Raw genomic sequence first — 22424 nt, 5'->3', positions numbered from 1 at the left:
CTAGATGTTAATGGTGAGTCTGCTTTTTGTATGCAGGCTGGGTTCATCGTAGCAAATTCCAAATGAAGAAATAAATGTCCTTGACATTCCATTTAATAGACAGTGGGTGGCACCATCTTGAGGAGACGATGATGTAAGGTTGCACTTGGCACTATTTTCTTTATTTGGGCTACAAACTCTATCCAAATTGTGAAGGACTTTCCACATTAGTAATTAATAGGGCCCCATTATGCTAACTATCATCCAACTTAGGACATCTTGGAGGAAAGATAAGAGATGAATAATTTGAAGTAATTTTCTTGTAATCATGCCAATCACTTGAGCAAAGTAGTTATTAAAGGAAACAGTATTATGATGAATTATAGGACATCTAACACTGAATACCTTTTCTTATCAGCTGCTTATAGTTTCTGATGCTTAAAAAAAAAAAAAAAGACAAACAAGCAGAAGTCTATTCCGAAGAACACTCATCTTACTGTAAATACTAGTTTGTTTAGCAAACCCTGAATTTTAATGAGGCTCCAAAGGCAGACTTTACCGTAGTTTCTGCTCATCTCCTTGAAAAGAGCTGGTTTGCCCGCTTTACCTTCCCTTCAAAGGTAGATGTAATGAGCTTGAGTCACCTCTGATGACAAGGATTCTTCCAGTTCAGATTTGCTGAAGTGATTAGACATTATTTATCTAATTAAATGTTCAAAACACATCATTATTGAAAGGAATAAATTTAGTACATTTGTTGAGCAGTGTTAACTGAAATGTAACTGCACATCATTTGACTTTTTAACATTTTATTATATCTATTAAGTCTTTCTGTGCTTAATTAAATCAACTTATTTTTTGCAGTTAATTTAACATGATTTCATTTTCGTTACAGAGTCTGAATCAGATATTATGGAGAAAGCCAACTGTATACACAAATTAAGCTCTGACTCCTCAGGTGCCCCCTTGCATTTCATTCAAATCTGGAAGCTTCTGGGGATTCCCATGGTTTTAAATGGATGTTGTTTTTCACGGAGTGGAAAAAAGCTTCCTCTTCATTTTCTTCTTTTTGTAATGCAACAATTTTTAAGGCTACAGAACTATCAGGTTTGTACAATTTGCATCACTGATCATGGCCAACTGTTGGAAAAAATATATATTTTTTAATGCTTGGGAAAAAATAAATCAGAAGAAAAATGTGAAAGGATCAGCCTTAGTTGCTGCTCCCTGGGAGCTGTACTTCTTAATTGTCCCTGCAGGAACAAGGGTGTCTAAATAATAACGCTACAGTTCCCGAGAAGGCACAGAGTAGTTGAGTAGCAATAACTAGGGGGTGGGCAATGTGGAGGAAGTTATTGTATTACTATTACTATATTCAAATGAGTGCTTCTCAGTGATCCATATTTAGCAGCGTTCTTTTCTCCACAAGAACCCCAAACTCTAAAATGGGGGTGACAGGGGGAGCAGAAATAAAGCCACAAATGTTCGGTGCCAATCACAGCAGTGAATTGTGAAAATCTCCCCTGAGAAGTGTTCAAATGGAGAGCGTGGCTGGAAACAAACGGGAAGGAAGATTCTAAGGTTGCAAGTGATGGTGGAAAATTCTAATTAGACATTTACATCAGCTTGCAAAGCTCCTTGTTTGCCCAAATGTTGGCGTGTTTCGGGTTCTGTCAGTCTTCAATTGAAAAGTCTTAACAGGGAAGGCTTCTGGAACCATCAGGATGCTGAATTTAAAAGGTGGCCACAAATGCATTTGCTTGAGATGAACTAGCCCATACCGGAGGACAAAATGAGAAAAGAAAAGAAAAGGGAAGAAAGTGGATGCCTGTAAGACTGCAGGGGCCTCTGTGTTCCTCAGAAACGCCTGCTCTCTTGGCTCCGGGAACCCACTTCCGGCTACCACTCTCTGTGGCCACTTGGACTGGCTTCGATTCCCCCGGGGAAGTGTCCATGATGGCAAATTTGGCCAAAAGATTTTTTTCATTACCCTCCAACCTCAAGGCAGGGCCCTGGCTTTCCCCTCGGAGCCGGGAATATAAAGACATGGGGCCGTCCGGGCTGACCCGAGGGCCCTGCTGTCAATCATCTCCTCCCCAGCTCTGCTCCCTTTCACACCAGGCAGCTGGACCCATCGCTGTCAACCAGGTAACAACCCCCAGACAATAGAGGCCTGAAAGCCTGGTCTAGACACTCTTTTAGCCACTTATTTGCTGCTCTTGGCAGCTGTCGAAGCATAAATAAGCAGTTTGTAATCAGAAGGCTGACATCATCGCCGCGCGGCGGAGAGGCGAGATTGTGCCCGAGCTCTGAACGGCTTGTTTTTGTGAGCGTGACAACAGATTCTGGGGTGGGGATGCAGATTTGTACCATGCTAAGCTGGTCTTTCTTTGATTTACAGAAGACAATTGGATCAGGTTCCCAGCTCCGGGACACACCAGAATTATTTTTTCATCTGCAGGTCCTGATGGCTAGTAAAATCGGATAATAAACTGGGTGGCCGTGTGCCACGGGCTGGTCATGAGAAGGAAGAGAGCAGGGTGCACAGAAGTTTGGACTTGGGACGTTTTCTGGGCCACGGGACACACCTCTCATCAGCTCCTTGAAAGTGGGCCAATGGCACTGGTTTGGGTTGGAAACACGGAGTCGAGGTTTGGTGCTGGGTAAAGATGTCTGTACGTACAGTTTCACAAAAGGCAGCAGAGACACGGGGGTGTTTATTCCTGTTTCCCAAGTGCGGTCCGTTGTTGTGGTGGTTGTTTTTTTTTTCAAGATCAAGGTTGCCTTTCAAAGTGATTGGCTGTTATCCTGGTGAAGGAGAGTAGGCCTGAGTCATCCTCCAGAAATGTTGACTTTCCATCACCTCTACAGCTGAGAGAACCCCTCTGAGGTTTTCTCCCCCCAAAACTTGAGGGCGTTATCGGAAGGAGCCTAGATGGCAAGACGGCAGACATTATTTAGGTGTAATAACTGATTTCTTATAATTATTTTGAGGCTGTTCCCAAAGGAAGGAGAGCTTCTCTGGTTTCTTTTAACAGTGTGGTTCTGATTGCCCTGATGTCTGCCTGGGACACCTGCTCAGGGTCTGTTATAAATGGCAGGCCCCGATGAATGCCAGGGTGCCAGGGAGCTTGCTACCTGAAACCCATTCAGGTGGTTTTGCCCATCTCCGGTTTCACTTACCAAAAAAAAAAAAAAAAAAAAGGCAGTTTCACAAAAATATTGACTTCCTATCTCCCCGAGGGTTTCTGGTATTAGTTTGCTATAAGTAGCTCATGATTTAGAGTACAAAGGCATTTCCAGAATGCATGTTTAACAAAATGACATAGCAGATAATTGAAATTTATTTGCAATTTTCAAACTACAATAAACACAATTCTCCTTTTCTTTCATTAATAATCGCACGGCTAATGCATAGCAATCCCTCTGCAGCTTTTACAAGCAAACTTGAGCTGCTGTGCTGTAATAGCTGGAAAAGTTAATGTAGCTTGAACAAGGTTCCTAATTGTCCCTGTCTCTGTCATATTTGTCTACTTGAATGGTCCTAAATACCACAGCGATTAATTACTACAGAGCAGGTATTACAAGATGTTATCATCCTTCCCCAACTGTCTGGGTGAATGGAGAGAAGCAGGAAACTGTGCCAGTGTTTCATCTTTGCTCTTCCTGTAAGGCACTTTAACCAGAAGATTTAACGTGTCAAAGTTAACTGCGTTCTCTAGCAGATATTCACATTCTAATTAAAGATTAAGAACGCAGTACATTACACTGTGATTTGTCATACATGGCTTGTTAAAGAGGAAACCTACCGGGATTCCCTAACATTTCATAAACATTATTCAGGGCTTTTAATGTGGGCAAAGAGAAAGATGATTCGATTGCATTGCAGTATGGAAAGCAGGTTGCCCTCTGCCCACCCTCCACCCAGCCCCCAATAAATCACAACGTCAGACAACTTGGGCAGTTGGGAAACAGTCTTGTTGCGGAGATTTTCTTCAAACCGTGAATCAACTCTGGTTTGTCTTGGGTGGCAAAGGGGAGATCTTGGTTATTACGCCTCGGCAATTTTTTTTTCTTTTTATTACTTTTGCTTTCTGCTGTCAGCCAAGTACAGGAAGAGTCTTTGTTTGAATCTGAGTGCCAAAGGACGGCAGGAAGACGAAACAGTATTTCTACAGCAGCCTGAGCTTTCCTCTCGTCCTCGTGGCCTGATCGGCACCATTTCCAGCACTAGTGGCCCAGGACTGGTTCACCTTCTCTGATTGCCTGAGGGGTAAATTAATGAGGTTACCGAGACACTGAACATTTGCATATCCACAGATGCTTATTAGGTAGACGGTGAATGCCAGGTGCACTGAATTTGGAGGATATAGGATTTGTTAAGAATTAACATCTTTCCGCTCCTTAGAAAAGGGGTGTTTTGTCACTAAAAATAAGATGCAGGCAAAACTCCTGCTTAATAACTCTGAATAATTACACTAGAATAGAAAGCCAAGGCAAAGGAGGGCCTTCCCTGAAAGCAGCAGAGAACCCACCGGGCTGCCCTCATTGCGGGGAGACCCGGATGCGGTGGTCCCAGAGCATAAGATGAAGCGAATGCTTTGCTCTGTTTGGAATGGGGGCCTTAATTATGCTGGTGGCGTGCACAGCGGAACACGATGCCATCATCCCGAATGCAAAATTATCAATTGAAGGAGACCTTTACATTTGTAAATATTGTTATTGACTGGTCGCCAATCCAAGCTGGAGCAGGGGAGAGCTTTGCTAAGAAAATGATGTCCAAACCCGAATCACAGAATTAGTCTTGCCTATCTCTTTGAGGGTCATGGGTTCCATCCTTGGTGATTTCTGCTGGGGCTGTGTGGAAGCACATTGTTTGTATCTCATTATTGGGAGAAGTCTTCTGGTGCTCTGGGCTGTGGCTTGGAGACTCCTTCTTCAGAGCTTCAATGGGCAGATTTCATATTCCTGCCGTCCTTAGGAATACTTCGCAAAACAGAATCAGGACTCTCCATGTTTTTCAGAGCCCTGTGCGGGGTTGGGGGGAGAGCCTGCCTGGCCTTTTTGCTATCATTTTACACAGGTAGGTTTTCTTGCTTTCGATTTCTTTTTTCTTTTCCTTTTTTTTTTTTCCTCTTTAAAGAAAATGATTGGCAGCACTCAACCTCAAGGAACTGATCTATCAAAATCAAGCTGGGATAAGTATTTCTTTGAGAAATAATATATATTTACCAACAGGCTCTATTCTGCCCCCTTGTTTCCCTATACCTGGCACACGTCTTCCCTCCCTGGTCAGGCCAGTGATAACCCTGTATTAAGAACATAGTCACTGTGTCTGTATGTATACATATATTTTTTTCAAAGATTCCCTGATGCACATTCTAGATCTATTTTCCAGTCCCTTTTCTTGATTTTAAAAATATTTCCAACATCTAAAGAGCATTTTGTGAGGCTCTCCCCCCATTTTTAAAAATAGCTTCTAAATATGAATGAGTTAAGTATCTTCCCAGAGAAAAGTCAAAGGGTCTTTATTTCCATCTTGCATCAGGCTTAAGCTTTTCATTTATTTTTTCGAGGTTCAGAGGTAGAGTCATTGTCAGAACAACCCCCCCAGAAATAATCTGCACGTGTTTTAAAATTCCATTTGTTTTCTCACACAAATTTTTGATGCATTCAAAAATATACAGAAAAATCACCATTTTTCAACGTGGCAGAGTTGTAATGAGGCACCTGTATATTTTCATAAACCAGAGTATTTCAGATTTACTACTATTTGTGGATAATATTGTATAAGACATTTAAAAAAAAAAACCGTATTTCACCCCAGAAGGGCCTGCCTGAAAACATACACTGCAGTAAAATCACTGGAGTCCGGGTTTTTTGTCACACAGGCAGAGCACAGATTTTTTTGATTATGTAGATTTCTTTTCCTACCGCAGTTTCATATGCAAAGCATGCCGAGCCCCATCCGTGCTATCTCCTAAAGCAGTCATTCTGAAACCCAATCTGGGGACAGTGCAGACTAAATAAAATTTCATTTTGATTTGGCCTCCCGCTGCGAATGGGACTGCTTTGTCTCAGCCGACAGAACGAGCGAGCCAGAAAGGTATGTCCTGTTTTGCATGGCTGACGGTGTGTCTTGCGGCTCCCGGGCAGGCCGTCCTGCATCCTGCATCCTGCTCGGGCGGGCTCCCAGCTCCTAGACTCTGCTGTCTTTCTCTTTCCCCTTCCATGGCTCCCGTGCTGCCTGCCTCTACCTGCAGGGCAGAGTCGTGGCAAACCCACACCGATGGTTTACTCTGACATATGCTGAATAGCTCGCGTGGTTGTTTGCGTTTTTCTCACTGTCTTTGTTGTTGGGTTTTTTTTTTTTTCTATTTTGGTTTTTGTTTTGTTTTGCTTTCCCTGAACACATTTGTTCTCCCTGTGTCTCAAGGTGCTGAATGCCAAAATCTGAACGTAAAGGAAAATGGTGTGATGGGGCTAGGATGCTCCAGAGATTTTCCTGGAAGATTTTATCATGCTGAATTTTATTGTAAATTGGAAGCTGCGTTGAACAGCTTTGAAAGACTTTAGTTTTCATGGCCCTTTTGAGCCTCCTTGGCAGAAAAGCGATCGCCCATTTTAGGGAAAGGGGAAAATAGAAAATAAAGACTCTTCCAACAGGACTGAACTGTTTTGCCATCTTGATATGTTTCTGTAAAATGCGTTGTGGTGTCTGCCTGAAGAGCTGCAAAATATGACTCTATTTTAAAGATGACCTTCATGCGGAGTCATCTCACGAGAGGCTGGAGTTTGTCAGAGCCTCTCATCCCCCCCTTTTGGAGAATGTATTGGCAATCAGGGAACAGCCTGCTGTGATTTCCTCAGAAGAAGCTTTAGATACAAATGGCGATGTGCCAGGGAGGCTGCCGGTGGGAGGAACTCAGTTTGCAAGCCCAAATTTCTCCTTGGAATTGTCGTTGCCCTTGACCAATTCATACGGTACCATGAGCGAAAGAAGATCTTCCCTGGTTCATGTATTGGCATAGTAGTAATATAAACGAAATTATAGCAAGTTGGTAAAGATGGGTATAAAATAAATGAAAAAATAAATTGCTTAAGAGGAGAGCAGGGAGGGACTGCTCTCTGACTCTGGGTTCAGCATGAGTAATTCCACAGAGGAGAGAGAAGTAGAAACACATGCTAATTCGCTTCTTAGGGGTCTCATCCACCCACTCCCCCAGAAGTAGAAACAAAACGTCAGTAACTTTGTAGAGGGTCAGAAATTAACTTTTTAGCCCCATCCTGTTGCAGCCACCCCAGTGTGCTGTGTCCTCTAAGAGTCGTTCTCGATGCCATTTCTGAAATTCAATGGGTGAGGTCTTTGCCATTACAATAAGTTGTCCTTTTATCACTACATCTCTAAGTTCACTATTTTGCACCTGTTGGCCAAGAGCCTTGGGAAAGGAGATTCATCAAAAGCTTTCATAAGTTGTTGAGAGCCCCCTCTTGTCATGTACAACAGGTTGAAGAACAAAGTAAAAGTTAAAGAAGACATTGAAGAAACAGTAGCCTGAACTCAGCACAAAGTGTTGTCTGATAAAGATGGCACCATCCTCCTTAGAAAAAGGAAGATGGCGGTGTCCAGTGGGATGGGCAGTGTTTGGTTAGACAGGGGTATAATTTCTAGTATCACCGGAGAGCTTGTCTTTTTGCTCTAGCCTCACTATCAGAGTCGCTTGGTTATTTTAGAGCTATTAGTTGATGAGATTAAAAAGCCCAAATTTGCTTTTTGTCTAATTTGTAAATGTTTTCACAGGGCCACTTATTGACGTTATAGGGACTTTTCTGATAACTAAGTGAACGCTTTAATAAGTAAAATCCACTATGTTGCCTCGTCAGCTTTTTAAAAAATAGTTATTTAGCAAGGATAAAATACTTTTAAAGAAACTATCATGCGTCCAGAAAAGAGGGGATATAGGTATACATACAGCTGATTCACTTTGCTGTACAGTAGAAACTAACACAATATTGTAAAGCAACTATACTCCAGTAAAAATTTAAAAAAAGAAACAAAACAAAACAAAAAACTATAATGTGAACACTAGTTTTGAATAACAAGTTACTCATGGAGGTTTTATTTCTCCATAAAAATAAATGTTTCTATCATATGGGAATATATGTTTATACCATGCATTTGCATATATATATAAATATATATATATATGCAGAGGATGAGAGAGAGAGGGAGATTGAACCAATTATGCTATTAAAGAGAGTCACAAAGCTTATCTTGAGGATAAAAACAATAAATATATCTAGCAGACAAAATTCTACACTATGGTTTAACTTATCATATACATGTAATAATCACCAAAGGTTAGCGTTAAGACATAGGATGTTTTTATTTGTTCATGTCTTCATCTTGACCTCTGTCTGCGGAAGGCACATTATTATAGTAAGATTTAACCTCTCAGGTGGCTTGGGGAGATGACCTCAATGGAGAATGGATGCTGCCTCAGCATCAGTCTCTTCATCCCAGTCTTCTGGTGACTGCCATGCCTGTTGGTCTTCATGTTTCAGCTCATGTTTTCCATAAACATGATAACTCAACATGTCTGCAAGCCCTGACTATAATTGGTAGAAATATTGGAGATAATGACCGAAATGGTGGTTCTTGGCATGTGAGTTTAGTTGATAGGTATTTTATTTGGTAATATTTGTGCTAGCCATAATCTGACCTTCCTTTAGTTCACTCTCTGGATCCCTCTACAGGTAAGAGAAAGACAGAATACCGACTGGAGTTAAATGTAAATTGTGGCCAAAGACAGAGTTTTCTGTTTTCTGCTGACCCCTCCTAACTCTTGGGAAACAGTGGGTACCCTAGAAATCTTTCCTGAGAGGATAAATGAGCGAATGGATGACCCAGGTTGAGCACAGGAGGAGAGAAACAGGAGAGCTTTTTCACTCCTTGGAGCCCGTCTCCGTACTACCTAGAGGTCATCACACATGGAGGGAGGAGATTTGAAAGCCACCTATTCTCCACCTGGGGCCCATGGGCTTCCTAGGCATGCAAATCCACTGAAAATACATTTTTCCAAAAAAAATAAATTACATGACATGCTCACACAGGTCTAAATAGAACCCCCAAATGTTAAGGATCTAAGAGTGTAAGAAGATATAGCCAGAGAACAGTCACAAGTGGCAGGAGAGGGAAAATCATAACATTCTCTGAAAAGGTCAGTATGAAAATAAGAAAAGAAGTTCAATTTATTTACACTCCGTAACTACTCCCTGGTTACAAAGAAAGCATACAACATACAGAGACTAAAAAAGAGCAGTAATTTTAAAAAAACACAGCTATGTGGAAAGTTCATTTTACATTTCTGTAGGCTTGGGGATGGAAAACCAAAACAATAAAGAGAATGCAAGTCAGAATCCAGACACTGGGCTCTGGTGAGGTACCACTGAAAATAACACCTTTGGACTTATTTTTCAAAGAATCACTCCAGACCTGGAATAAAACCACTTGTGTTGTTTTAATAAAACTAATTATATTTAACAGAAAGGCCATTTACTGTATCAATCTTAATATGGAAAAAATTCTCTGCTATTTCAATGTATGTGATAATAATAAAGGACATCCCTGATCCAGAAACTACATGAAGAGCTGTGAACATTTAGATTTTCTGTGACGACTTAGGTAACCTTGGAAAATCCCCACAGTACAACAGATTGGGGAAGAGATTCAAGCAAGGTTAGTCCTTGGACAATTTGACATCTAAATCTACTGTTGGAAGAAGACTTCAACTTGTCTTATGAAATCAAAAGTTGTATGGTCAGAGAAGCTCTGTAAACTGTGATTTCATGCACATGGAAATAATCTTAGACTTCAATATTTTTATCTCACGAAAATGTCCGGCAAATTTTAACGACCAGAATAAAGGACCTGAGTGTTAAAGGTAGAGCAATAGATATTCTCCATACAAAGCTCGTCCTGAAAACAACTGAAGAATTGATATAATGTTTCTTACAAATCTCACATCACAGTGGCCATTGCCTTGTCAAGTGATTAGGCAGAGGGAAGCCCTGTGGTTGAGCTTCCCTAGCTGCTCCTGGTTATTTAATGGGTGGGTGCTGCTGTCACAGGGCAAGACAGCCACACGGCGAAGACTGGGGACAAACCACTGGTCACTGAGCTGGATTGATCTCAGGGCAGGGACATGGGGTTCTCCAGATGGAGAGGTAAACTGAGGTCATATCCACAAGAGGAGTCCTGTGCCCTCCCCTATCATTCTGCCCAAGACAAAATGAAGAATCATGAGTTCACCAGCTCTGGATCCTTCCAGGAATGCAAGCAGACATCTAGAGACCAGAGAGAGAGTGGACTCAGCCAGGAGAGGACCAGAATATGATACAATTCTTACTTTATCCCCAAGGCCAGCAGGATGCATAAATTGCACCCACCTTTCCCATCACTAGGATGTCATCTTAGGAGAAGAAGCAGGGAAGGGGTAAATACCTGAGATTGGTCTTTCTATCCAAATGGAAGAATGAACACCAACTGAGAAAGATGGCTTAAATTATCAGGACTGACAGCTCCAAACTTGATTGGACATTTGATTAATTTCTCTCCCATACCCTCGCTCACTACCAACTGAGGCCTCAGGAAGAAGCCGAGATGAGCTGCAACCAAAATAAAGAAAATAAATTATATTTTCACTTCATATACAAGTTGCATTCTCACTGAAATTTTGCAACCACCTACACTTGAAAGATCCTAGATTTTCACATAAAGATCTACCCTCAGTGACCCAAGGAAATGTTACAAATTCGATATGCCAATCTCAGAAAAAGGGGGGAAGTAACATTGAAGAAGTTTTGGCTGCAATATGTCAAATTAATTTTCTTCCGGACCTGCCACGCAATATAGCTTCAACTCCAGAGGGTTAGACCTCTCTTATGCATGGATTTCTCAGAGAGATTTCTCCATCTCTGGGAAGAATCCCTGATGCAGAAGGGTGGGGTCCCAGGTGCCCTGCAAATTTCCTGAGTCCAAATCCCTGACTTAGTTCATGGGCCAGTCTCCACAGGAGCTCACATAGAGCCGGGTTCTCTCTCCCAGGAATTTAACGTTGGAAAAAGAAATGCCCACTTGCTGAGAACTGTTGGAACTCGGTGACATCAATACCGACACAGCAGAAGACAGATGAATTTTATGCATCTTTCCAGAAGACCTAGATTCAGCCACCTTTGTGCTCCTTCTGCAGACAAGATTCATCAACTCCTCACGTTTGATGCCTTGAAATGCCACAGTGTTATCTTAGCCAATCCCCCTCTTCTGCTTACGTTTTCTAGAGTTTATTTCTCTTGTTTCCAACTTAAAGAGATCTTATGTGCTGCTAGCAAATATGTGAACAGGAAATTCTTAGAAATCAATGCAACGTCCTAGACGTTCAACCATGTGGCCTAAGGGAAGAAGTATAACGAAGAACACTCAGTCTTGGACTTGTATCCATGTAGTGAAACTGAAATGTTGTTGAATCTGGTAACAGTTACAAATGTTACAAATGTTCATGATGTCAACCAGAAGTTTTCTAGAAAGGCACATAAATATCTTCGGGAATGGCAATAGTTTACATTACGAGGATGCCATCTTAGAGGATTAAGTGTTTCAGGGTACAAGGTATAGAATAACTTTCCAAAAGTTATGCAATATTCCTTCTGCTCCATTGACTTGTATATTCAGGTAAAACATGTAACAGGGACCACAAATGTAAGCAGAAAACTAGCTTAAAATTCAAGATAAAAGCCAAAAGAATCAAGAAGTATCACAGCATTCAAGGATAGAGTCAGAACCAAGTTGCTACTACAGGGATCTAGATACAGTAGGGATCTAATTATTTCTCTAAACAGAGACCAGGGGGCTGGAGTTTTCAAACACTGGAGGAAAATAAATGGAAATCTCAATTTTTTAAAACATATATTATTTTGAAGGTTTTCTACTAAAACACAGTCTTTGACTTTACCAGTAAATCAAGTTGGTGAAGTGGTCTAGATATAGAAAAGAACAGTGAGTGGTATGAATGAGACATAAATTAAGGCTTAGTTTTCACGTGCAGAATTACTCTGCTGTAATATTTTATATAACCATGCAGTAACCCAAATTATTCGCACTAATATTGATGGTTTTATTAAATTAATGATTATTGATAGACAATACATTATCAATCAGTGTTTTTGTCAAACAGGAAAACACTCTGTTAGTTCATAACATGCAAGGATACTATTACAAAAGAACTAGAATAGAAGTAGATAACTTTGGGGGGAAAAGTCTTCATCCAATTGTCTTAATGGTTTGTTCTGTGTCTGTGTAAACGGCAAAAGAAGGTGAAGTTAGCTATACCATTGCTACCCACCCACCTTAAGAATGCATGTATTCCCCTTTAGTCTATTACAGACTGCTGTGTTTTTCACTTATAGACTTTTTTTTTTGCTTATTAAAAAAAATACTTAAATCTTTTACCATTAAAGAATGCTTTTAAGGAGAACGGTGTATATGGAAACTGACACATTTTTCAAAGAAGAAGTGACTATCTGTGGTCTAGCTAAATGGTAACTGAGAGGGTTTTGGTTTTGGTTTGTGCTTTTGTTTTTGTTTTTATTTTCCAGCAGTCTATTAGTATTTGGAGAGCGTAAGCATTAATGAGGGCGAAGTGCTCTGTGGAACAAGGGGATAGGGTTTGGAGTAATGGGATGAAATTAAGAAAAGGGAAATTTAGGTTGATTACCAATTACCAATTGAAAATCTTCTTAATGTTGAGGTCTATTAGACTGTAGGGTAATCTTCCAAGGGAAGTGGTGGGACTCCCGTTGCTTAGAAGTTTAAAATTAGAGTGGACAGCACACCATCAAGGACACCCCGTGGTGAATGATCCACCCCATTGTGTGGAATGAGCCAGTTCACCTTGGTTGCCTCTATAGGCTCAAGCTTCCACATGACCTGGGGAGAGAAGGGAAGAAAAACAGCCCCAGCCTGTCCCACACAGATCTACCATGCCCAAGTGACTGGGGAAACAATTTTTAAATATTTCTTCTGCTTTTCATCTACAACAGTCTTCCTGACACTTCGATAGAAACAGCTCTTTTGGCAACAAAAACATTCCCGAGATGTGTTTTCCATGTAGGAAGCTGACTTCTTTCTGAGACTCAGAAAAGCCAGTATCTTGTGTCATGTGGTGCTCCACTTTTCAGTAAAGTAAAACTTGGAGCAACCAGGCAAATAATACTTTAATAATATGGCTATCACGACATTGGTGGGTGTATATGTTCCCTCATTCTTGAAAGACAAAGAGATGGAGGGAATGAGAAAGGGAGCTAGAGACTGAGAGAGGACAGCAATTGATGAGCATTGCACTGTGTTCCACGGTCCTATGAAAGTCGATAGCAACGATTACACGAAAATAATGGTTATTGCCTTCTGTTCCCTGGGAACCCATCATGGTACCTGGAAGTCCATTTCAGAAAAAGGGTCATTTCTGGAAATTAATGTGTTAGAGAAGATACAGTTATAGCTTCCAATTTTAATGAAATAGTACTTCATACTCTTTGATAGGCATTCTGTCAACCATAATAAAATAAGAAAGAAGACTATATCCACATGGGATTAGTCTCCTCAGAATCTCTTTCTATTCTGGCTTAAAAAGAACATGCCCAGCCTCACAAATGCCAGAAAGAAGAGAAGCACAAGATAATAAGCATCTCTCTATAAGCTGCTGAACCGAGTGGACAGCGGGAGTTAAGAGTGTTCCATCAGAACGATGAAAATCAGACATCCAAAGCCTAATATCCCTCAGTGCTGGAGGTGGAACACAGGAGGCTAACTGTCATGGGAAGGTGAGAGCAGAGAGAGCTTTTGCCCTGAAAGTCTGTATTGGGCAAAACCAGGCAGTCTGGGTTTCCCTGGTGGCGCAGTGGTTGAGAATCTGCCTGCCAATGCAGGGGACACAGGTTCAAGACCTGGTCTGGGAAGATCCCACATGCCGCAGAGCAACTAAGCCCATGTGACACAACTACTGAGCCTGTGCTCTAGAGCCCACGAGCCACAACTACTGAAGCCTGCATGCCACAACTACTGAGCCCACACGCCTAGAGCCTGTGCTCTGCAACAAGAGATGCTGCGACAGTGAGAGGCCCGCGCACCGTGATGAAGAGTGTCCCCTGCTTGCCGCAACTAGAAAAAGCCCTCACACAGAAACGAAGACCCAACACGGCCAAAAATAAATAAATAAATAAATAAATAAATTTTTTAAAAACAGGCAGTCTCTCCAACAGAGTAGAAGGTCAACACACCCCACTCTTCCTTCATCTTCACTCTTTAACTTTCTAGTGACTAACAGTTAAAAAGTTATCCTTGGTCTTCAGCAAAGAGAATTTGGGGCGAGGGAAGATAAATATAATGAGGGTTTCAATTTCTCTTCCAAAAATGATGCCTGCAAGAAGTGAGAGAGTTCAGAGAAAGAGATCAAAAGGGTACCTTCCACATTACGTGCCCTGTCCTAGTTTCCCATCCCTTCCTCATGGTAAATTCCTTCCGTGTTTATGAGTTAAATGTTTTACTTGATTACAAAATCACTATAGTCGAAGTCAGTCAATAGAAATATCTCACTCCTACCAACTGGTTTCACACATGAAATGAACATTTCCCAGAAAAAAAAAATGATTATGACATTTTTCCTCCGGTGGGGAAAACTTCTTCAGAAACTCGTGACTGTACAGGAGGAAATATATGCTTCCAAATTCAGACACTTCCAGGCAATCCATTGCTGTGACTTGTTGTTTGAAATAGATCCATGTGCTGCTTATTTAACAACAATGCTTTTTGGAGAGAACCTGGATCCTCAAGAGTCTGGGCAATTGGCAGATGTGTCCTGAGCCCTGGGCTACAGCCGCGGCCCAGAGAGTGGGGCCGCTGACTGTGGTCCCCTCTGGAGAGCCGATGCTGGCAGCACAATTTTTATCTCACCAGCCAAAGAAAGGTGATACCAACTTAGAGGGGAGGTACAAAAACACCATGTCCATTTTCTTTTCTCTCTTTTGGCCAAGCTGACAAGAGAGGTTGATAGATGAAAAGCTAAACTTTCTAGTTAAGGAAATAAGTGATGTGATTTCATGAAAGTGATTGTTTCCGGTCAAGAGTCTAGCCTGGTAAGGAACGCGTGTGCATGTGTCCTGATAAATCACCAAATTGCCAGTTAGGGTATCTTAAAGTCAAAATATGGAACCTGAGCGATGTTATTCATCTGAAATAAATACCAAAACGTTTTCACAACAGAAAACTACTTCTGAGAAATGTTCAAAGTCACTCACATCTACCTTGAAAACTGAGCGTGTATCGTATTCAAATATCCACACGCTCACTTTTTAGGTTCAATTACAGGATGCTTTTTTTTTTTTTCCTAGACCCAAACATTGCAATTTACTTTTAAGATAATAATACTTTATATGTAAATATAATTTCAAAACACTTTCATGCACATTGTTTCATTTTATCTTTTAAGAAATGTTCCATTATGGGCTTCCCTGATGGCGCAGTGGTTGAGAGTCCGCCTGCCGATGCAGGGGACACGGGTTCGTGCCCCGGTCCGGGAAGATCCCACATCCGTGGAGTGGCTGGCCCCGTGAGCCATGGCCGCTGAGCCTGCGCGTCCGGAGCCTGTGCTCTGCAACGGGAGAGGCCACAGAAGTGAGAGGCCCGTGTACCACAAAAAAAAAAAAAAAGAAAGAAAGGATGATTTTTTTTTTATTGGGAATAGAAATTAGAGATATCCCAGTAGTACTCTTTGCTTTGTTTATCAGCAGAGTGTTGAGATTCTGGTTTTTTCAGGCGATAATTTCTGTTGCAGTCAATCTCTTGGAGTCCTGGCTTCTAGTTATTCATCTGGGAGCCCCACTTCCACACTAGTCAGACAGTCCTGGCTGAAGCAGGACTGGGTTTGTGCTTTATCTCTCTCCCTCTCGATGAGATCATTTCCCAAACTTTAACAGCTAGTGCTTTAAACGACTCCCTCATGCATTCATGCTCAAGGCCCACGATCTAAGAAGGTTCCAGTAGCTTTGCTCTTCCTTGAAAACATTTTGCAGAATTCCTTCCACAACTGTGAGATAACACACGATCCCTGAAGAGCATCAGGCAAAACCAAGAGAAAAAACACAAGGTCTGAGTTCACTGTGCACAGGTCTGTCTGGCGGGGGGTTCTAAGACATTTCTCTGTGGGCTCTGAATCTGGGTGGGGTGGGAAGGATAGAGCTCAATGCTGGAGCCTGTGAAACCCTGTGTCCAGTTCGGCAAAGCCCTGGGGTTAGTCAACATTCCAGCACTCTGAGTCAAGCTTGGCTGCAGCCGTGGGATGTAGAGGCAGACCGGATGAGGAAGGGAACGCATCCGGGTTGAGGGTCACTTCCAAGGTCAAGCACGAATCAGCATTCAAACCACGTGTTCCGACTTCATGCTGTTCCTCAGCTTAGACCCTGCTTAACTTAGCCGAAACATGTACTCCTACTTTGACTGACAGGGAGGGTTTGAGTTAATACTTCAAAAGCAAAGGAGAGAGCAGTTTAATCATACTGAAGCTCAGAGACTGTGACTTCGTCAACTTTATATTCCGACCCCATCCTGGCACCCCACTAAATTAAGAGGCATGAGGGCAGGTGTGAGGGAGGGAGCACATGGCAATGGGAAAGATCTGTGAATTAAAACTGGTTTGCAGGGCTTCCCTGGTGGCGCAGTGGTTGAGAGTCCGCCTGCCGATGCAGGGGACACGGGTTCGTGCCCCGGTCCGGGAAGATCCCACATGCCGCGGACCGGCTGGGGCCGTGAGCCATGGCCTCTGAGCCTGGGCATCCGGAGCCTGTGCTCCGCAACGGGAGAGACCACAACAGTGAGAGGCCTGCGTACCGCAAAAAAAAAAAAAAAAAAAAAAAACTGGTTTGCAAATAAGTCCAAAAAATATTATGTAATTCCACTGATAAGATACATATATAGATCTTATTTTATTTTGCCATATATAATACCAGAAGCCCCGAAACAGGGCACGTTGTGTAAGAGATCTTATAGGTCTCTCATCTTAAATCACAATTGGCATCAGTATCAACTGGTCATTTGTGGGGTCACGTAAATATGAACCTGTGGGAGCCCTTGTTAACAATGGTTAAGAATTTGAAGAGGATGACCACAGAGGCTTAAACCAGGCAGGTGTGAAGGCACAGGTCCCACGGACCCGTGAAGGGGGCCTTGGTGGGCACTGAATTTCTGCGTGTAATCTGATTCTGCTTCAAAAAGCCCAGATTTCAGCTCAGTGTGAAGGGAAACTATCTAACAATTAGGCTGTTTACAAATAGACCACACGAATTGTTAAACAGGCTTTTTGCCCTTCAGTGGAAAGTTCAAACAGAACCTGGAAGACCATCTGTCAAAGGTGTTGAAGGAGAGATTGATTCCTACATTAGGACAGAGACAGACTTGACTTTAGATGTCCCATTTCATGCTACGAGCCTGACAATTTTCATCTTCTTCAAATTTTTGAAAGGAACCATTTCATATGATTCATTAATACCATCTAGGAGGCACACCAAAGTTCTTGACGCTTTCACTGTTAAGGGATAATCTCCATGCCATAAAATCTTGGCATTATGATCATTTGACATAAGTAAAGGTAGCCAAAGATATCTGGGTTCCATGAGCATTTACATGACTCCACTCAGCATGGAAGAGTCTTGTTAACAAACATGAAAGACAGCCAAGGCAGCTTGGGTATTTCAAGACTTCAAAATCCATGTGTCCACCAGTGCTACGCAAATCTGATGGTCCTTTCACCCACAGCTATCACAACCAACTCTTTCTGGTCACTGTAAATCTTCATATAATTGTGGTGTCATTATATGGAGAAGCTAAGGTGAGAAGCTACTAAGGAAGTATTTGAAATGTCGAAGAAGCCATAATACTGAAATGCAAATTAAGATGATGCTGCCAAGTTAAAAAGCAGCAAATGCGGAATCCCATGCCTCCCTGAGTTGATCAACCAAGAAACCAGCCCACACAGAGAGTCCAGCAGAAAAACTGTTCAGATTCCCAGCTCCATTACATTCAAGGACCAAAACAACAAGGGGAAAAAAAGGGAACTACCAAGGTCTTATTGTTTTACCTGAGTAACAGAATCATTAATGATATTAATATCTTATATTTTTATTTATCTTATATTTTTATTCAGTCCCTCCAGGCTGTTCAACTACTTTAAGTCTACTTAACGTTGGTTCGATGTAGTCTGGCTGGTAGTCAGATGGACTTGTTCCTGTTTCCTTCCAGAGCTCCCATTCAGGAGCGTTTGCCATTGCCATTTTGTTAATCACATAAGTATGGCATTGGTTTCTAGCATCCTGGATTTTTGTTGAGCAAAGCAGCATGGTGTATCAAAGGCACGTCAAGAGATGTGACGTAAATGGAAATCGCAGAGTATCATAATGCAGCACAACAGGTGCACAAAATAGATGTTCAAAATGGTTTCTATTATTTGGCTTTTTTGGAATCAAATCAGAATCAAGAACAATAGTGGCCATTTCAGATAAATTACTTCTGCACATTCTTGCAGATTGAGCAGCTGTAAAGGAGAGGAGGGGGAAGTTGGGGATGCTGGCTCTTTAGAAGGTGGATGCAAATACATTTGTAATGTGTATACAGTATATGCAGTATATTAAACTTTTGCCTTTCATGTGCCATGATAAAAGTAGTTTCCTTTCCAGGATTGCATGTTTCATTAATACCACATTTTAATAATTAAACAGCACAACTCTAGAGGCAATAGCTAAGATAAAAGTTTGCAGACAATCCATTATTTTTCTCAGACAGCCCTTCTGAAGAGCCCGTGGAGATGTGGTTTAATGATTTAAGTTCTAAAATGGGTTGTTTAATAAAATCTTGGGTGTTTATGGAGTTTGGTTCTAGCGGGCAGTGTCTTTTGTCAGGTGTGGTGTTATTAATGATAGAAGATGGGGTGAGGGGCCATCTGTACATCATTATGCACTTCAGCCCACTCTCTGGCTATTTCTGTTGCGTTACAGTTACTATTTGTAATTCTTAATGTTGGGAAGGGAGAGGTTTGTTGTCTCTTCAGTACTCTCTGTTAGCGTATTCTATTTTATTAGACATAATTCCGAGGGAGAAGGGCAAAGGAAAGCAGACACTGGTTAAGGGGGATATATAATTGGGTGTAGTGGGATTAAACTGTTATTAGCGTACACTCCTAATGGATGCCCCATAAAGAACCCATGGCAAAGGCATTAATGAGTGATGAAGGAAGAGTAGGCAAGCTGAACAGTGTTTCCATTACTGAGATCCTACTTACACACAAATTGTTTAGTAACCACTCGAAGGGCACACCAGACCCCTAATGTATTTAAGCAGAGCAATTTTCCTCCAGAATTATCTGTTCTTTTTAAATCTGTAACTTCCAGTCTGCAGCATCTTTCTCACACCCCAATCCTAATACTTAGCTTTGCTCCAACATCGAGCCTCGAATATCAAAAAAAAAAATTTTGTGAAAAACTTAAATCTAATGGAGAAATATATAAATGTATCTACAAACCTGGCGTCTTCTTTGATTTTAAAAAAAAAAAAAAAGCAAGATATGTGAACACTAATGCCCCCAGGTGATGGGAGTGGGAAATGAGAAATCAGTTGAAGAACATGATTTTTTTAGATATAAATATTCGAATGTTAAAAAAAAAAGGTCAAAAGTGAAAATTGCAATGTGCTTTTCTGTTAAACTTAAAAAAAAAAGTCAGAGCCAGCATCCTTTCCTTGTGGTCCTTGTCGTTTGTGGTGTTGCAGGTAAAAATCAAAGAGAAAGTGAAAGTGTGGAAGGTTTCACAGATTTAGGTTTCACGTGATTTAGATCACGTATTTTAATGTATTGGATGGATTACTCTCTGGTATAAGTGTGTATCTGACAGATTACTTTCCACTTAAATTGTGTAAATATGTATAATAAATGTTTCCTCTTTATATTGTTTTCATTCTTTTCTCTCTCACAATAGAGTGGGGTTTTCCCCAACTTAAAGAAACATATTAGAGATTTGATGACTGCAGCAGAGAAGCCAGAACACATCATTTAGAGTTACTTTTGTGGGATATTTTTCAAACCTCACAGATTTTTGATAAAACTTTTATCTAAGAATTACTACTACACTGTATTGTACATTCATAGCAGTGAACGTTTGTAAAGTGCTTCCCCCCCTCCAATAAAATCATGTATTGAGGATTATTTGAGGCTTCTGTATTTTAAAGTTTTATAAGAATTAGTGCTTGAAACTCTGTTCAATGGTAACGTTTTGAATAATATTCTTTCCCAAGTGAATATATTTTTAAAACAATTTAAATTCCATGGCTGGCTGTGTTTTCTATAAATCCTCTCTACCTTTCTTCTGTGGAAGTCTGTCCAGCTTTTGTAACTTTACAACTTGTTGGTAAAATATGAAGGAACAAAGAATGGTATTCGATGGAAACTCAGCTACCTCCCGAAATGGAATGTTTATGTAAGCAATTTCACACTATAAGGTTTACAGTTAAGGTAGCCCACATCCAAGATCCAGGATTTAACCTTCCAAAGATGCACAGTTTCATTTTTTGATGTATCTTTTCGCTTTTATAAAGTGGGTTTCGGGTTCTCATACATAAACTACCAGGCAGAGAAATAAAAAGTTCTTTGCATAAGAAATAGTATCCTAAGGTATAAGAAAACTTGGAAGTAATTTTCACTTTTTTTCCATTCGTTTTTATTGCTTTCCAAAGTGAAAACTCCATCGACTCAGAAGCCAAAGGGCCTTTTGAAAAATGCCACTTTCAGATTTCAGCCAACAGCTGAATCGACAAGGGAGGTTCTAACAAGACAGTTGCTCGCTGCCGGCTACAGTTCCCACTTTTGTCTCTTATGGAAACTAACACGGGGCAAATTGAAAGAGTGATTATTTTAAGGCTCCGCTGTCTTTCCTGATCCAGTGTCTACAGTATTTTCATAGAAAATGGGAGCAGGAAAAGCAGGGGGAGATGTCAGACCTTGTCAGTTTCAGCTGTGGTTGTTGGGCTTTTCAAACAAGCTACAGAAATCTCTGCTCTTTTTACTTTTAAAACAAAAATGTTAGTTGAACACCGACTTCACCTTTACCTGTCCTGTCTATGCTTTCCTTTTGCATTGTGATATTTAGGGAGGAAAAAAATGCACAATAGTTCATTTGGGCAGTTATGAGGGAAACTTGCGCGGCCAAAACTTTGTTCCAATAAACAACCCATGAATAATGGATTCTCTCTAACCACGGGGCACCGTATCTGTGAATGTAACTGGTTTATCCAATTGGAGATTTATTCAGACCCTTGGTTTTCTCTGTTGTTCCCTCCCCAATGAACATTTCTTCATTTGTAAATCTCACCTTTTATGGGGTGAGACAAAAAAAGGCAGGAGGTACGATAGATAGTTGCTCAAGAAGCATACATTGTTACAAATCAAATTAAGAATTAGATTGTCTTTGCGATCTAAACTTATCCTGTCCTCTATTACTAGCTGTTCTTCAGTATTCTCTAGTGATTTAACAGAATTTAAATTTTACAAATTCAATATTTTTAACCAATTTTTGATCCCCCAATTCTGACCAATTCAATCACATGATGCCTTAAATGAGTTCATAGTTTAATAACATTCTAAGACCTCAGAATATATAATTCAAGAAAGGAATGGGGTTTTTTTTTGAGTGCCTTATGTTATCATGAAAGAGAGGTCTTATGATTATGCTATGATAGCATCTATTATTATTGTGTACTTACTATGTACCAGGCACTTAGCATGTATTGTCCCAATTAATTCTCCCAGAAACACTTTGAAGTAGCTACTATTATCCTTATTTCACAGATGAGAAAGTGAGGGCTAGCTGAAATAAATTTCCAACGGGAAAGAGTAAGAGCTGGAACCATAAGCAAACCCAGGCCTCTCTGACTCAGAACACATATTCTTGACAACTTGTGCTGCATAACAGTTTTACCTCTGCTTGCTCACACGGGAGAGGGGAGGGTGGGACATGCCATACAATGATTGCCCACGTACTGCTTGCCGGTGTAGACAAACAGAAGCCCCCAAACTGTTAAGCTGACACATTGGAGGGCACGGTACAGATACCCATGATGGTGCTGCAGGGTAATTAGGAAGAAGGAAAGCTGTTCATAGAAAGAGCTATAAATGGAGGTTTGGTTTGTCTCCTCACTTGGAATCTCCCAGCATCTCCAGCCAGCCTCAGTGTCAGCAGTTTCCCTGAGCTCCTGCCTTGAGCACCTAGAAGGAAGTGGTTCCAGTCACCACGGCCCTTTCCCAAATCTGCCTGAACCCAGAGACCCATCTTGAAGCTGAGGGGATGGAGAAATG

At 41.1% G+C, this 22424-nt stretch overlaps 1 long non-coding RNA gene across 4 annotated transcripts in view; it reads left to right on the top strand.

The window, feature by feature from the left end:
• The first annotated feature begins 5920 nt into the window (after positions 1-5920).
• LOC132598235 (uncharacterized) overlaps positions 5921-22424 on the top strand; it is a 93375-nt gene continuing 76871 nt past the window's right edge. For all 4 annotated transcript variants that reach the window (XR_009566219.1, XR_009566220.1, XR_009566218.1 and 1 more), the window contains exon 1: positions 5921-6085. This is a non-coding gene — a long non-coding RNA (uncharacterized lncRNA). The remainder of the gene's footprint in view (positions 6086-22424) is intronic.

This window comes from Globicephala melas, chromosome 12 (genome assembly GCF_963455315.2).
Source record: "Globicephala melas chromosome 12, mGloMel1.2, whole genome shotgun sequence".
In the NCBI taxonomy this organism is placed as follows: Eukaryota; Metazoa; Chordata; class Mammalia; order Artiodactyla; family Delphinidae; genus Globicephala; species Globicephala melas.
This window is presented reverse-complemented; position numbering and strand designations above follow the sequence as displayed.